The sequence below is a fragment of the Camellia sinensis genome, chromosome 8, assembly GCF_055761805.1.
Source record: "Camellia sinensis isolate YWXY chromosome 8, ASM5576180v1, whole genome shotgun sequence".
Classification (NCBI taxonomy): Eukaryota; Viridiplantae; Streptophyta; class Magnoliopsida; order Ericales; family Theaceae; genus Camellia; species Camellia sinensis.
In genome coordinates, this window is record NC_138968.1 from 174288651 (window position 1) to 174307263 (window position 18613).

Genomic DNA, 18613 nt, shown 5'->3' on the forward strand with positions numbered 1-18613 from the left:
ACCTGCATCATGCTCCCACCTTTGATGGGGCCAACTATCTGTATTGGAAAATCAGAATGAGGGCGTTTCTCAGAGCTTTTGAACCAGAAGGTTGGCAAGCCATTGAAGAAGATACAGAAAGTGCAGATAATCCGGGCAATTTGAGAGCCCTGATCATTATTCGTGGAGCAATCTCTAATGAAGAACAACAACGGGTTGTTCACTGCACAAAGGCTAAAGATGCATGGGAAATTCTGAGCCAATTCCACGAAAGAAGAGATTCACCTCCACCTCCATCCAGCAACTTGTCTGCCCTGGTTGCTAAATTGGATGAGGTCAAGGAGAATGAGGAGCAAAGAGAGGATGATGAAACATCTGTAGACATGGATGAGATCAATGGCGAAGAACTACAACAAGCTTACGAGAAGCTGTACGAGGAATCTCTGAATTTGTCTAAAACCAATGACAAACTCTCTCTCAAGCTCAAAATATGTGAGAGTGAGAATGTCAGGCTCAAAGGAGAACTCTTGACAGCAAAACAGAATGTCATCAAGATCTCGAGTGACAGGCAAGACTTATGTGAAAAACTTCTATCCTGTGAAACTGAAAGGAATGAACTTCTGAAGGTGTATTCCACATATGAAGAAAAGCTTGAAAGTCTTGAGTTGTCACAAGCTGCATTGGAAGAGAAAGTCAGTCAGAAAGATGAAGAACTCCGTATTGCTAGAGCAACAATTGCCATGTGGAACAAAGGTTCCAGATCTCTAGAAGACATACTCGGGTCTCAACAAATGGGTTCTGACAAAAGAGGGCTAGGCTATGGTGCGACGGCTCACAAAGGACAGGCCTCTACCTCTCAGAACTTGAAGACTCAAGCAAAAGGAAAACTGAAGACAGACCAGGTTGATCCTTCACTTCATCAAGCAAAAGTAGGTAAGATCAACAAAAAGGAGGTAAAACCTGTTTTTATTTGTCATCACTGTGGTAGGTATGGCCACATTCGTCCTTACTGTTTTGAACTATTTGGTAAGGTGTCTCAAAAGGGTAGAAATTCTAATACTTTTTGGGTTAGGAGACAACCTTACATGTCTAGGCAGAACACCAAGACTAAAAAGATTTGGATTAGAAAAGAGGATTTGACTTGTTTTGTTGCTCACACTGCTCTAAAAGCACGTGACTCACACATGTGGTATCTTGATAGTGGGTGCTCTCGTCATATGTCCGGTAACAAATCCTACTTCACCTCTCTTGAAAAATATGAAGGAGGAATTGTCACCTTTGGAGATGGCGGCACTTCTAGAGTCATTGGTAAGGGTTCTATAAGTGTTGCTGGTCTCCCCAAGCTAGATAATGCCTTACTTGTTGATGGCCTTAAAGCTAATCTTTTGAGCATTAGTCAAATGTGTGATTCCCATCATGAAGTATTGTTTTCAAAAGATAAATGTGAAATTTTGGATAAAAAGGGAAATACTGTTTTACATGGGGTTCGCACATCTGATAACTGCTATGGGATTCTTACGACTAATGATCTTACTTGTCATTCTGCCACCATAAGTAACATTGATCTGTGGCATCAAAGATTAGGTCACATGAATTTCAAAGACCTAACTAAGATAGCCAACAAAGAGCTTGTGAGAGGAGTTCCTAAACTAGGTAAGAATTTGAGCCATGTGTGTGGACCATGTCAGCTTGGCAAGCAAACCCGTGCTCCTCATAAAAAGGTGAACAGCTTTACAACCAAACGTCCTCTTGAATTGGTTCACATGGATTTAATGGGTCCTACTCGCACTGAAAGCATTGGAGGTAAAAGATATATTTTTTTAACTGTTGATGATTTTACTCGATTCTCATGGGTAAAATTTTTAAGGGAAAAATCTTATACGTTTAATGCTTTCCAGGCTTTAGTCCTTAAAATCCAAAATGAACAGGGTGTTTCCATTGGGCGTATCATAAGAATCCGAACTGATCATGGTCGTGAATTTGAAAATAGTTCGTTTTCGGATTTTTGTGATATGCATGGAATTAAGCATGAGTTTTCTGCACCTATTACTCCACAACAAAATGGAGTGGTTGAGAGGAAGAACAGAGTTGTTCAAGAAATGGCTAGGGTCATGCTCCTTAGTAAGAGTCTTCCTCCAAAGTTTTGGGCCGAAGCTCTAAATACTGCTGTTTATGTCGTAAATCGTGTGTATTTAAGGCCCGGCACTTTACAAACTTCTTATGAATTGTGGAAGGGTTTGAAACCTAATGTAAAATACTTCAAAACTTTTGGGAGTAAGTGTTACATCTTCAAAGATAGAGAGCCCTTGGGCAAATTTGACTCCCGAAGTGATGAAGGTATTTTTCTAGGGTATTCAACCAACAGTAGGGCTTTTCGTGTCTATAACCTGCGAACTTCATCAATAATGGAATCTATCAATGTGGTTATAGATGATACAGGTTCTCTTACTCAAGCAACAAATGAGGATGACAATGGTGAGTTTCCAATCTTGGATACTCAACCACAAAATCTAGGAGAAGCTGAGGTTCAATCACAAGAAAAAGTTACAGCACCATCCTCACAGGTAAGTTCAAGTCCCAAGAGTGCTCAAAGGAACATCACTCCTGATGCTTCTATCACCGCAAGTCCTGAACTAAAACCATCAGCAAGGGTGAAACTGAATCATCCAGTTCAACAGGTGATTGGAAGTGTTTCGGATCGAATGAAAACCTGAAGACAGATTCGGGATGAGGTATCACACATGTGTTATGTTTCTTTAATTGAACCTAAGAATATTAAAGAGGCCTTGCTAGATGATAGTTGGGTCAATGCTATGCATGAAGAATTAGGTCAATTTGAGCGTAACAAAGTTTGGACTCTTGTTCCCAGACCTAGAAACATGAATGTGATAGGTACCAAGTGGATCTTTAAAAATAAATCTGATGAGAATGGTACTGTAGTGAGAAATAAAGCCAGGTTGGTTGCTCAAGGCTACACACAAGTAGAGGGTATTGACTATGATGAGACGTTTGCCCCAGTTGCACGTCTCGAATCCATTCGTATTTTGCTTGGTGTTGCATGTTTTCTTGGCTTTAAATTGTTTCAAATGGATGTGAAAAGTGCTTTTCTGAATGGGAACTTAAAAGAAGAGGCATATGTTGAGCAACCAAAAGGGTTTGAGGATCCTAAATGGCCTAATCATGTCTACAAGTTAGACAAGGCTTTGTATGGGTTGAAACAAGCCCCTCGGGCTTGGTATGATAGGCTAACTACATTTCTTCTTGATAATGATTTTCACAGAGGTAGTGTGGATAAGACCTTATTTGTGAAACATACGAAGTCACATATTCTTGTTGCCCAGATATATGTTGATGATATTGTGTTTGGATCTACTGCTGAGCATCTTGTGAAATATTTTTCTGATTGCATGACACAGGAGTTTGAGATGAGCATGATGGGAGAATTGTCTTATTTTTTGGGTCTCCAAATTAAACAGTCTCCTTCGGGCATATTTGTTTCTCAGTCTAAGTATGCAAAAAATCTTGTGTCCAAGTTTGGTCTTGAGTCTTCCAAGCATGCACGCACTCCCATGAGCACCAGTCTTCACCTCTCCAAAGATTCCTCTGGTATTGATGTTGATCCTACCCTTTATAGGAGTATGATAGGGAGTCTTTTGTATCTCACAGCCAGTCGTCCTGATATTTCTTTCAGAGTCGGTGTTTGTGCTCGTTACCAAGCCAGTCCTAAAGAGTCTCACCTTCTTGCGGTAAAACGCATCATCAAGTATGTTAATGGGACCTTGGGGTATGGGGTTTGGTTTTCCACTGATACTACAGCCGAAATTACTGGTTTTTCTGATGTCGACTGGGCAGGGTGTGCTGATGATAGGAAAAGTACCTCCGGGGGGTGTTTTTACCTTGGGAATAATTTGGTTTCTTGGCATAGTAAAAAGCAGAATGCCATCTCTCTTTCCACTGCTGAGGCTGAGTACATTGCTGTAGGGAGTTGTTGTACACAAATGTTGTGGATGAAGCAAACGCTTCATGATTATGGAATAGAACAGAATACCCTCACTCTTTTTGTGATAACACAAGTGCCATAAACATTTCAAAAAATCCAGTCCAACACTCTCGCACCAAACATATTGACATCCGTCATCATTTTATTCGAGAGTTAGTGGATGAAGGCCTTGTTGTTTTGGAACATATCCCTACTGAGCATCAAAAAGCTGATATTTTTACAAAACCCCTTGATCTTCTTTGATTTGAGTTTCTTAGAAAGAACTTGGGTGTAATGCTCAGTAACTAGATTGTTTCCTGTGTTCGTGAGGTGAGTGTGAGTGGTTGACTTACTATTCTTAGATGTGTTAATCTCATTGTGATTGAGTCCTGGTATCTTTTGCATCAAAATATTAAATGAACACTGCTCATGTTTCTTACAAGATTTGTTTTACATCTTTGTTCATAGCTCATTCTGAATGCCCATACTCATTTACTTCGTGATCTCATTTTGTACACATTCTTGAGCTAAACTGTTGCGGGGGTTTCCGCATAAGTGATCAAAGTTCTCTATGGACCATTGACAGTGTTTCTTGTACTTTTGCGGAGAAATTGACCTATACTAGTATATCATGGGTGATGTTAAGTCTCTTAACCATCTACCGCCTTAGTTCACTTCCATGGTTTCTCCCTCAGTACATGATCTCCAGGCATTAGGAAAAGGCTACCTCAGAGGCACCAACCAGGCCATCATTTTGAATTCATTCTTCTCTGGTTGGAATCCATACTCTTGAGCGTGCATGCCACCAATGAGTGCTCACAAAAAAAAAAAAAAAAAAAAAAAAAAAACGTGTCTGAGGGGGAGCTTCCGCATTTACTTAACAAATACCCCGTGATTCCTAGTGGTTTGACTTTTCTCTGTGATAGTCAGTTACTCGAGTCGGAGGTCCAGCCATTCGATCACTACTAGGATTAACTCTAGATTTGTGGCTCTCAAGGATTGCACACACACACATTTTTTTACATGAGCTCTCATGTGTGTTTTTGAGTTATGCATTCTCATGATGCCTGTGGCTTTGATTTAATACTATCTGTTTTGTTCATGAGCTGGTGTTTCATCTCTTTTCTCAAAATTTGCAGGACTCATAATTTGATGGATTTTCTTGTCTTTGTGGTTTAGTCTACACTTGCTCTTCTTGCTTGTTACAGGACTTTCTAGGTGTGTTTTGTTATTTAAAAAAAAAAAAAAAAAAGATTTTTTCCGCTCGAGCGGAATGTTTTACGCTCGGGCGCGTTTTTCACTCTTGCAGCAGTTTGTTCGTGATTTGGCAGTTCTGAGAGATGGGTTTTTGAGCTCGAGCGGCCCTTTGCACGCTCGCGTGGGAGTCTGCTTGCATTGTTTTACGCTCGAGCGGTAATACGTACGCTCGAGCGGACCTTTTTCATACTTAACTCCCTCTCTTGACTCTTCGAGTCATTTTTTTTCCTCTTTCATTCTCTCGATCTAGGGGTTTGTCTTGTGGCTGCATTGTGGTCGATTTTTCCTCTCATCCTCCATCCTACATGCCGATTTGCTCTTTGGTAAGTTTTACCCTCTTTTATTTTCGTTGATTTTTGTTCTATTTGGTTATAGTGGGTGTTGGGTTTGTGATTTTGTGGGTTTTGTGTGTCGTTTGTGATTCTCTCTCTCCCACACTTTTTCCTCGTCCTATTGTCTGATTTTTATGTGTGTTTTCTTTATTGTGTCTGTGGTATTCGGGTTTATCTGTGTTCCTGCTTTCATGTCTTTATGGGCTGTTGAGGTCACTGTACGTGCGTATGGGTCTGGTCTTGAATACATTGCTTTGATTTTCTCATGATTCATACTTATACTTTGCAATTTCTCTCATATTGGGTGTATTAGTTATGAGTTCTTCAATACCATGCTCCTCTTTGTTCATGCTTGATCTTTTGCATTGCACATTGAGGATTTCATGCCCTGTTTTTTTTTAATTTGGTTATTGAACTAATGATTTGCTTTGGTTTTGTTTTGGTGTGGTTTGGGTTTTGGGTTTGTTGGTTTGTTGGGTGTTATAGTGTCTTTTTCGTCATGTCTGCTCCTGTTCCTAAACGCCGAAAGGCCACCGTCTATCGCCCTACCTATAATCCTGTTAGGTTTCAGTCAGCCACACAATCCAAGTCCTTCCACAAATCTTTCGTGACTCGCACAGTTCATTTAGAACGGAATGTTCAACCTGATACATTTGAGTCCATCCACATTCGTTCTTTGTTCGACCCTCTAGGTGGTGACCTTGTTTTATTGTTTTCTGGGCGTCAGAATCTCGATTGGGTTCGAGAATTCTATTGTAATATGGAGGGTATTCGTGATTATGAGCCATCTTTCACTACATGGGTTCGGTCAAAATCCATTTCCGTCACCCCTGTATTAATTCGCCAACTTCTTAAGATTGAGCAAGTCTTTCCCCAATACTATCATTTCCCTGTTCCTGACCGTCCTACTTGTAACTTTGATGATGTGGCTTTGGAGCTGTGTGGTGTTGCCCGTCATTAGCCTAAAGGAGGTTTGATTAAACAGTTTGAACTTCTTCCGGAGTTCAGACTGCTTAATCTGATTGTCTGCGCCAACATCATTGTCACCACACACTCATCCGAGGTCAAACAAGACCAAGGATTCATTTTGTCCTGTATTGCCCGTCACCGGTCTATTGATCTCGCCTCTCTTATTATAAAAAAGATGATCGGTGTTCATGGGCATAAAAAGCTTGGCCTTCCCTACGGTTGCTTGATCAACCGAATTTTGTCTGACCTTGGGACCCCTATCCTAGAAGATGATGAGTTTGCCTCTCCTTCTCGCCCTTTTACCAAGAAAACTGTGTCTCAAAGTCGAGCTCATATGTGTGTTTTCGGGTTTTAAAAGAATGTTTTGTTTATTTGTTTTGAAACTTTTATAGTGCGTGTGTGTAAGGAACAATGGTTAGAAAGGTTTTGTCCGGGAATTGACAAAGGGGGAGATTGTTAGGTCCCTATGTTGTCAAATCTGAAGACAAAACATTGTGTTGATTCAAATGTAATTTTTTGTGTTTTTGTTCTTTCCGCTCGAGCGGATGCTTGTGAGCTCGAGCGTAGATTAGCAGGCCTCAGTATTTTGTCAGGGCAAGCAAAAAATACTGGTGGGTGTGATTTTACGCTCGAGCGGATTATCCTACGCTCGAGCGCATCTCAGTTTGTTCGCACGCAGTTTTTGGTCAGTCCGCTCGAGCGGGCTGTGTTGAGCTCGAGCGGAGATCACGGATCCAGATTCCTATTTAAAGCTGCTAAGGATGTTTTTTTTGAAGAAGTTTTTCCTAGATCTGATCTACAAGCACTAGGGTTGTGTTTAAAGTTTTCTTTGGAGTTTTTTTTCATAGTTTTCCTTGATGTTCTTTAGAGAGTTCTGAACTTATGCATTGAGATTCATACATCAAGGAGGTTGCTTCTTAAGTTTCAAGTAAGTTCTCTTCGGTGGATTCCGAAGATTAAAGCGTAGAATCCAAAAGGCGTTTGATGCTACGCAGTCGTTAATTCGACAAGTGAAGTTGTGGTGTGGAATCAACTTCAGGATCAATTCCGTGACGAAGGCGTGGTGAAAGAGTTACAGAAGATTCAGAGACAAATTGACTGGGTTGGGTAATTTGTATGGTATCTTTGTAATCTTTTCGTTCTTCAGTAGTGGATTGATAGTGGTGGTTCGCCCGTGGTTTTTGATTACAATTGAAGGTTCTTCAATTGTGGTTTTTTCCACGTAAAAATCGTTTGTGTCGATTTATTGTTTATTCTCAAAAAACAAACAAACTAAAATCACTCTCGTAAGTGTTTGATGATTTTAGGTTGAGTGTTTGAATTAATTGGGATTTGGAATAGGTTAATCTTGATCTAATCACAAATCACGTAGGATTTTCACATATGGATTCATGCACTAAGAAAAAGAAAAAAGAAAAAAAGGGTAGTCAGAAAAACTAACCAAACGGGCATACAACAACAATGTAAGGTCTATACATATGCAAAAAACAATTGGGGATGTGTAACAAACACTTCAATCTCTCTTTTGCTATTAAGAACTCAATTTGAGTGGGTAAAGATCAGAGGCAGATTTGGAGTCAGTCCATGGCCTGTCAGTTGAGATATCGTGGCCATGGCTGTTACTCGTGCTCATTTCAGCACTGTATTGCAACCGGTTATCTGTCTTCTCGGGCTCTATACCATCAATTGAAAAACTTTGAACATCGGCTTTGCCTTCGAGCATGCTTACGACTGAAGACATTGTAGGCCTGATTGCTGCTGTGGCATTAGTGCAAAGCAGAACTACATTAAGCATCACCATCACTTGTTCTTTGTTGCAATCTGATTCCAACCTCTGATCCACTAGCTCCATCAAATTCCCTTTCTCCTTTAAGTCCAGTCCCTAAACACACAGAAGACAGTTTGTTTTAACGGAAAATGAAAAGTTGCAAGCTTTTGATATAGAAATTCAATATCTAAAACGCAATAAGGAGAATAACCATTTATCGAAATTGATGTCTAAAAGATTCTATTTTATTATTTCAAGAAAACCTAAGCATTTCCACACACGAAACATGAGGAAGTCTCACATTTTATGCTAAAGGAGATTATTTATGAAAGCTAATTACTATATTAAGATGTTCTACAATTATGAGCAGGACCACTAAAATAGAAAAGAACATCCAAATAACGATTAATTAAACAAGTAAGTCAATTTTTCCCATCTTTAAGAATTAATATATTTCTTATTGATAAAGGATTGACCTCCTTTTTATATGCAAATACAAGCTTTTCAAAGAAAATTTTCCTTGGTATACTTCTACCAATGCAAATAATTAAAACAACAAACAATATACATAAGAAAGCAAGACTTATAAGTTACCAACTCAAGAAGATTAAAGGAATCCTCATTTCTCCTGTAACTACTAGTGGCACGCCTCCCACAAACAATTTCTAAGGCTACAACTTTGAAACTATAAACATCCGCCTTGTTAGTTAAGTAACCCCACATTGCGTACTTCGGTGCCATATACCCACTGCAAAATACAAAATAAAACATCACCATTGTTTTTGTGACATGTTGTTATGTATATGCCTCTATCAATGTAGTCAATAATATGCACTGCTTTATTTCCACAAGGGCATATCTAAAATTAGGTCATTGCCTTCGAGGATTTCTGGGGAAAACAAATTATGATATAAATTTTTTTTTTTTTTTTTTGGGGGTGGGGGGGAACTTTAGGCAATGCATTCATTGGTTGCAACAACAATAATCATAATAATGATAATAACAAGAACATTATCAACCAAAAATATAATATAAATAATTCGTTAATAAAAATAAGAATTTGACAGCTTACCGAGTTCCCATAATCCTCCGAGTGCTTATGTGGGCATTCTCCTCTTCATCATCAAGCTTTGCAAGACCAAAGTCAGATGTTTTAGGATTAAGATTTTTATCAAGCAACACATTAACGGCCTTGATGTCTCTGTGGAAAATCTTCAATGTTGATTCATGTAGATAAGTCAAACCTTTTGCAATACCAATACAGATCCGGTGCCTGGTTGGCTAGTCTAGTGTTAACCGGTGTTCTTCAGGTCCTTCAGATCGCCAAATGATTAAAAACTTAAAAATATTAATACACTAAAATATGTGTTTATTTTCTGATACCAAAAATATTAAAACTCAAAATACCTAGATGTCTCTGTGGACAATCTTCAATGTTAATTCATGTAGATAAGCTAAACCTTTTGCAATACCAATATAGATCTGGTGCTTGGTTGGCCGGTCTAGTGTTAACTGGTGCTCTTCAGGTCCTTCAGATCGCCAAATGATTAAAAACTCAAAAATATTAATACGCTAAAATATGTGTTTATTTTTTGGTACAGAAGGCATGCAATAGAGTGAAGCATGAGGTTGAAATTTACCAAACAAAGCACGAGCAAGGCTGTTATTTTCCATGTACTCGTATACTAGCAATAGTTGCTTTCCTTCAATGCAACATCCATACAGCTTTACCAAATTAGGGTGTTGTAAGGCAGAAATCATGCCTATCTCATTAACAAACTCGCAATTTCCTTGCTTTGATTTGGAAGAAAGCTGCTTCACGGCAATCACAGTCCCATCCAATAAAAGGCCCTTCATTTCAAAACAATGTCAATTATGAATAGTTGAATTACTATTAACACTAGGAAAAAAGTAAATCTACCACAGGATACCTCGTACACCAAACCAAAACCACTCTCTTCAATCTTATTAGCAAAAACAAAATTCTTTGTGGCAGCTTTAATTTGCCTTACGGTAAATGAACCAGTAGGTAATTCTAGACCCTTTAGATCTGTGGAAGAAGCCTAACTAGATAAGTAAGCACATTCAATAAAGTCAAGAGGCTCATTCCTAATAATTTACAATTTAAAAAAAAAAATCATACTCATCTTCTATTCTCGGAGAAATCAACAAGTCCCACTTGACCTGGACATAGTAATTTTGTCTAAATAAAGCACTCCCACAATGAGCAAACCAAACTTGTATTGCATTAATCCTAATTCCTAAGGCAGTGTCTGGTAGACTTGATGCTTTTGGGCAAGAATGGAATGGTTATTCATCGACCTCCCAATGGAATGACCATTCTCCGAAATTGGTGAATGGTGAGTCAATTTGGAATGTACATTTCTTTCCTTTTTACCGAACCAAACTTGGGAATGAATGTTCTAATCGAATGACAATTCGATTCCAACCTTTATTCCAGTGAACCAAACACTCGTTTGGATTCTAAAAAAAGTTCTGGACAATTAAAACTATTGAACCATGACATGTTTACATAATGTGGGTAAATAACATAACAGACATTGAATTTTTTTATCCCCTACCCCCCCTCCCAAAAAAAAAAAGAAAAAAAAAACAGTGATGGTGAGTATGATAATCATTACTATCATAATTATCCAGAGTTAGTTGATTTAAAAATACCATGTTCCATCGTATTATTGTGTTGTAGACATCCTTTCCACCAAAGAATACCCAACATTAGGAAGACAGCAAATACTACTCCAGCGACAATTCCAACTATACTGCCATTTCCTGATACAGATGATGGATGAAAATCTGCATGAATTGAAAACAGATACACCAACGAGATGAAATTGTTAAGGTGGTTAATGAATGGGATCCAAGTGAACAAAAAACAATCAAAAGGGAAAAAGAACGATAATTTATTATCCCTTTTCTCTCTTTAAACTTCACATTTTAAATGTATAGAAAAACCTCATGCTTACATTTATTGGTTTCCTGGTTTGCCTGACATTGCAGTAAAGGCTAAGACAACACTAAAATAATTCCATTACCATGTAGTCACATGGTTACTCTTGTTCAAAAGTCAAAACTCAGGACTCCCACAATTTGAATCATTTTTATTAAGTGGCAATTGTAAATGAACATAAATGTAAAATCATTTTGCTTAGTAGGAATGTGGAATTATCCCAACAATAACCGCATCAAAGATGAGAAGGCCGGCAAAAAATGACCACATTTTGACATGAATAAAATCATTGAGATGTCAATTTCTATTTATAGAAGAATGATATCTTGTTGCCTGTAAGAAAATTTGTTCCATTGGCAATGTAATCAAAACAAACATAAAGAAGTGATAAAAGCAATTGCACTGTACTCTTTTTCAACCTTTCACAGTTCAGTATCATCAAAATCCATTTATTAGTATTATGGTTTGCCTAACTATTTTAGAAGGCTCTCCAGAAACAACATTGATATGAATGCATCCAATTTTGTGAATCATTAGACTTTTTTTTTATTAGCAAGAAAGAAACTTTATTGATGGAAAAACATACAGAGTATGATAACGTACATCAATAAAGAGGAGGGTGTAAAAAGCATCACATTGAAACATTCAAATCCCAACTAGGTTGGCACCTAGATGCACACCAAATCATCTGCTAGCACAAACTCCAAGCTCCAAGTTAGTGAGTAACCAACATGCAGAGCAAAAACAAAAACAAAACAAATGGAAGCAACCATAAAACTACACTCTCAGTAGCCCAGCCTAACAGCAAAATCAACATAACACACCCCTTAAATACCATTCATCCATAAACCTCTTCTGCTGGAGCATTAGTTCGCACAGAGCAACAAAGCACAGAAACAGGTTCATAAAATTGGCATTAGTAGCAGAACAGATTAGCAACAAAAGATGAACTTTTGATGGCATTCACTACTTCAAATCCTCAGACTGAGATCAGGTTTGGTAAAGCAAATTTGTACTAGCAACATAATTAGGACCAGCATAACAGACATCATAGCACCAATGCATTAGCAGCAACAAAGCTCTGCCAAGCAAACACAACCCCCCTTCTATTGTAGCTATTGACAGTAGCATCTTAACCTCCAAGAGATCACCCAAACCAAAACTTAACAGCCGATTCACCAACAAATCACCCTCAACAAATTCACCAACAGATCACCCTCAGACCAGCATAATATACAGCATAACACCAATGTATCAGCATCACCCTCAACCTCAGAGCAGCAACATATAGCAGCCACAGAGCAGCAACAAATATCAGCAGCATTCAGCAAGAGCAGCAACATACCACCTTAAATATCCTTTGATGGGGTTCTGATTTGATGGATATGGGAAACAAAATTCTGTACTGGGTAGCAAATCCCTGCAACTTTGCTTTTAATCTACAAAGCCACTCTAACTTTAATCAGTTCCTGCAACTCACCAAAATTTGGCTAAGCATTAGTGAACTTACACTCATTCCTGTGCTTCCAAATAGACCATACCACTGCCAGAAACAAAGCTTTCCACAATCTTGCTTCCAACTTTTTATACTGAAAACCAGTCCACCATTCCAACAATCCTACAAAAGACCCTGGTATAGCCCAGTAGATTCCCCACCAATTCATCAAATGGGACCACACCTTCCAAATGAAAAGGCAACCCATCAGCACATGATCTAATGTTTCCACATCAGTATTACAGAAGATACATAGGTTACTGACATTGGCTTCAAGCACACCAAGCTATTGAAGGTAAGAAGAAGTTTTGATCCTACCTTTCCACATTAACCAGCCCAAGAATTGAACTTTAGGGGGAGAGATATTTGTCCAAATCAAATCAATAAGGTGAAAATCCATACCAGTTGTTGAATTATTTCTCTTGTAAAGTGTAAACACCAGAACCAGAAGATGATGCCTTTAATTTGAGCCAGTCCTCGTTGCTACTCAACACGGGGATGGCTGTATTCAACAAAATATACAAGCTTTGAACCTCCTCTTCTTCCCAAGCAAATAGTGGTCTTCTGAATCTCAAATTGCATCCATCAGAATTTCCTTTCCGTTCAATACAGTCCTTCAAAGAGTTGAGCTTATCAATTGATAGGATGTATAATCTGGGATAAACTTCTGAAAGTGCTCTGGTCCCCACCCAAACATCAATCCAAAATTTGACTCTATTACCATTACCTACAATTACCTCTAAATTAGCTACATAAAAATCCTTGAGATTGTGATTACAGTCAGCAACCTACAAGATGTCCAACCAAGTCCTAGAGTACTTAGTCTCAAGGTTCTGACTGGGAAACCATCCACCACCAGAAATTCCATATTTATAACAGATGGTTCTTCTCCATAAGGCTGTGGTTTCAGTTACAAATCTCCACCACCACTTTGCCAAAAGACAGTCATTTAAATCTCTAACCTTTCTAACCCCCAGACCCCCTTCAATTATAGTTGCCTATGTGCTCTTCCTTCTAGGATTTGCACTCAAGGGAAGACCTAAATAAGTGAACGGTAATGATTTCTTCATACAATTCAATTTAGATGCAAAGTTAGTCACCATCTCATCCGGAATTCCTATTCCACAAATATTAATTTTATGATAGTTTATCTTGAGGCCAGACATGATCTCAAAGCATCTAAGGATCCTTTTTACATTCAATACCTCTACCCATTCAGCTTTGCAGAAGATGAATATATTATCAGCAAATTGCAAGTGTGATATGGTTTTTTCACAATTTCCCACTAGTACACCCTTTAAAAGCCCCAACTCTTTTGCTCTAGCTAGCAAAATGTTTAAGCCCTTGTTGAAATTTAATGTATAAAGAGAATTGTATTATTGATTGATATTTTTATTGATTTATATTCTGTCTATTACAAATGGTTCCTTATATAGATGTAGGTGTAGTGGATGGTGTGTAGTGGATGGTGATAGTGGTGTAGTGGGTTAGGTTTAGTGGAGTAGGTGAGGTGGTAATGGTGTAGTGGGTTAGGTTTAGTGGAGTAGGTGAGGTGGTAGTGGTGGTAGGTGATGGTAAATTCTAACAGCCCCCCGCAAACTCAAGGGATAGAAACTAACCAACTTGAGTTTGAAGAGAGGAACAAAACAAGAAAATACATAAAAAAAAGGATAGGAGACACTGTATGGTCGTGTCAGACCGTTGGTGAAGACACTGTATGGTGGTGTCATAACGTTGTAGAGGACACTGTATGGGGGTGTCATAACGTTGTAGAGGACACTGTATGGTGGTGTCATAACGGTGTAGAGAACACTGGATGGCAGTGTCAGACCGATGTAGAAGACAGTTTATGGGGTCATGTCGGACCGTTGTAGCAGACAATGCTGTGACAGTTGTTGTGACAGTTTACGGAGTCTTGCTGGACCCTTGTAGAAACTAACCGGAATCAATGTCGGGACAGTTTACGGAGTCTTGTCGGACCCATGAAGGAGCTAACCGGAATCAATGTCGGGACAGTTTACTGAGTCTTGTCGGACCCATGAAGGAACTAACCGGAATCAATGTCGGGACAGTTTACAGAGTCTTGTCGGACCCATGAAGGAGCTAACCGGAATTAATGTCGGGACAGTTTACAGAGTCTTGTCGGACCCATAAAGGAGCTAACCAGAATCAATGTCGGGACAGTTTACAGAGTCTTGTCGGACCCATAAAGGAGCTAACCGGAATCAATGTCGGGACAGTTTACAGAGTCTTGTCGGACCCCTAAAAAGTCGCACCCTCAAAAGGTGTGCCCAATCTTTCAAAAGGCGTGCCATCAAAAGGCGTGCCCAATCCATAAAAAGACGTGCCATCAAAAGGCGTGCCAAGTTGTCGGCGAGCGCCGAGCGGCTCATGATGCGCGTGTCTGCCTCTTCGTCAAGGTCTTTATAAATCGAAGCGGAGGCTGAGGCTTAGGCTGAGGCAGAAAACCCGCTAAAAAACTCTGAAAAAAACTCTTCGTGTTGCTGAGAGAGATAGTTCCTTTTGCTGAGAGAGTGTCTCTAAGAGCTGCAAATCTTGAAACACTCTGTAATACTCGGTTGCCCAGAAAATGGCCTCTTCGTCCCGTAGTCTGCTCACTCTCTTTCCAGACCTCAATGAGTCAACAAGAGAGAGAACTGGTGCGGTGGCCAGTGAACCTCAACCAAACACCTCTGTGTTTGCTCCGTTGAACTTTCCGATGCGGTCGGTGGAGCAAAAAATGGCGGTGCAAACTGATATTGAGGCCAATCAGTATACTCTGAAGTCATGTGTGGAAACCATGACTGCGGTCACAAACTTGTCGCACCGGCTGCAGAGTAGGACAAATGAGGTGCAACAGTTAAACTCCCAGCTGGCTCTGCTCCAACGCATGTATAAGGATGCGCGAGCAGAGATAAGTGTGCTAAAGGCGGAAAACAAGGAGCTGAAACGGAAGGCCACCGTTATGTTTCGATTTGGAGGTCCGCCATATGCTGCAGTGGAGGAGTATGGGGGAGTAAACGTGCTCGGTGGCGTGGAAAACACAGAGGCAGCACCGGCAAGGGCCGCCCAGGACGGAGGCAAAAAGAAGAGACCGGCGGCAGAGTAGTGGAAGTGAGGTCTGTGGGTGGCCGTTTGCAGAAAAGAAAACAAATCTGTGGGTGTTGTGTTTTGTTTTTTTTTTTTTTTTTTTGTGTGTGTGTGTAAAATGGTGATCGGGGTTGATCCCTGAAATGAATAAAATATGGTTTGGTGTGCAAAGCTATATATATTTTTTATATTTTTGTTTTTGTTGTTTTTGTTTTTGTTTTTGTTTTTGTTTTGTTTTGTTTTTTTGTTTTTGTTTTTTTTTTTTTTGTGTATTGTGAAAAAGGGAACACAAAAAAGATAAGAGAAATAAATAAAAATTCTATTTTGTGGTGAGGGAGTCGGTGAGGGAGGTGTAAAAGGTGATTAAAAGAAATAAATAAAGAAAGTTTAATAAAATATGAGTGAGTGGGTATTCAATCCTGCCAAAAGGAAAAGAGAGAGAGATGGGGTGTCTTGATTGCCTCAGATCAGTTTATGAATTAAAATATGAGTGAGTGGGTGTATGGTGATAGTGGAATAAAATATGAGTGAGTGGGTCTTCAAGTCTGCCAAAAGGAAGATGCTTATCACAGAGCATTATTGATTGCACCAGACAATAACAAGATGTGCAATTTGGGTATTTGCTTGATGAAGCAAGGGAGAATTGCCGAAGCGAAGGAGACTCTTCGGAGAGTAAAACCAGCAGCTATGGATGGCCCAAGAGGTGTGGACTCCCACCTCAAGGCCTATGAGAGGGCACAGCAAATGCTTCGAGATTTGGAGTCTGAAATGATGAATAAGAGCGGTGGAGATAGAGAGATGTGATGGAGGCTTTTCGTCTTCTGGAAGTTGCATTGCAACAGTCTGCAACAGATCACTCCACTGGAACCATTGGTATGGATCTCATTACAACTGGGGTCTCTGCAAGTGAAAGGATGAGAAGGGAAAATCTGTTATCCGCAACTCGCAACATAAGTATGGAGAAGATGCAGATTGGAGGGGCCTCTACTCTGTTCTTGGAGTTACTGGAAGAGTTGGCGTCAATTCGAGCTAGCAGTGGTTTGAGTTGCTGCAGTGGTTATTGGCGGTGATTGGAGAGGAGGTATGTGTTGAGGTCCGGCGGGCGGCCAAGGTGAGACTGCCGCCCGCCAGTGAAGCAAAATTACTAGCTTCTTAACCTTGCTCTGATACCATGTTGAAATTTAATGTATAAAGAGAATTGTATTATTGATTGATATTTTTATTGATTTATATTCTGTCTATTACAAATGGTTCCTTATATAGATGTAGGTGTAGTGGATGGTGATAGTGGTGTAGTGGGTTAGGTTTAGTGGAGTAGGTGAGGTGGTAGTGGTGTAGTGGGTTAGGTTTAGTGGAGTAGGTGAGGTGGTAGTGGTGGTAGGTGATGGTAAATTCTAACAGCCCTCAACCACAATGATGAATAAGAAAGGTGACAGATGATCACCTAAAGCCAATAGTTGAAATCATAATTGTCATTATGGGAAATAAATATAGGAAACAGAAACGTGAAAAATGGTCAAAAAAAATATTATAGGAAACCAGAAATGATAGGTCATATAGAATCGAGTAGAATATGTAAAAGCAAATATTTTAGAAGCCTTGAAATAACAATATAAAGCCTTTGACTACTTTCATACTGGTTTAAAATACTAATGTTAAACAATATACAAAGAAAACTGCAAGAACAGTTACATATTATTGTTAAAAAATAAGCTTTGCATGCATCAAAAATAGAAAAAGTTATAATAAAATTGTTTCTAGGAAGTTTTTCCAACATTTCCTAAGAGCTTATGACAAGTTCTGCCAAATTCATGTTGGGTTTGTCTCCTTTCCAAAATCAAGTTTTCATAGAACAAGTTCCTCCATCAAAGAGATTTCCTAGTAACTATGGTTGATACTTTAAAATGAGGTCATTTCTTTACTAATTATTTAGTGAAAAGGAAGACTCATTATAATAAATATGCAATTCCATTTTCTGTGGTTTACTACAATCGATGCATGATATAAGAAATAATGTGAAATTTGTTAAGATCATAGTGGCCAGATGAGGTCAATCCCAAATCATTAACACAAGAAAAAACAAGGTAATAGAAGTTGTACAACATGCTACGATTCACAGAAATGGCTGAAATGAGAGGACCATATACTCTTTTAAAAGGGATAGTAGTTGTCCCTCTTCCTGCTCAATAGAACTGTATATATAATGTGCTTTTAGTCACCTCTGCTGCAAAATTTTGTATGGTTTCCTTACCAACCCCACCTGCTGCATGCTCAATATTAAAATCCTCCAACACCCGCTTTCCCTGCAGCAATATAATCCAATCACACATGAACTCCATATGCAGAAGGCAACTGTTTAATTTTTACTCGATGACACCCTCCCCCTAACCCCCCAAAAAATAAACAATCAAGTACATTTTTATCCTTATTTGTGATTTTAATCTAAAAAAAGCTAAACATTATTCTCTAAAAAAAATCTTCTTTAAGCCACCATTTTTTATCCACTAGCTACACCTGGAAAGAAGACCAATGGAATCCCAACATCATATTTTCAATTTCTAATCCCAAAGTGTGTAAGCCTTAAAAACAGGTAAATGCTTTACATGGCAAATTGGCAATGATAAGTTGACGTAAAAAGGAGACGGAAAAAAATAAAAAGAAGAATAGTATGACTGAGAGTTAACTGGTCAAACTATCAACGCAAGGAAATAAATAATTTTTCTACATACTTCGTAGACAACCAGGGCAGGTAAGAATTTCACTGACAGAACAACGT

The 18613-nt window shown here is 39.0% G+C and overlaps 1 pseudogene; it reads right to left on the reverse strand.

Annotated features, from left to right (window-relative positions):
* The window catches only part of LOC114290304 (uncharacterized), a 46273-nt pseudogene that overhangs the window by 14420 nt on the left and 13240 nt on the right, over positions 1–18613 (reverse strand).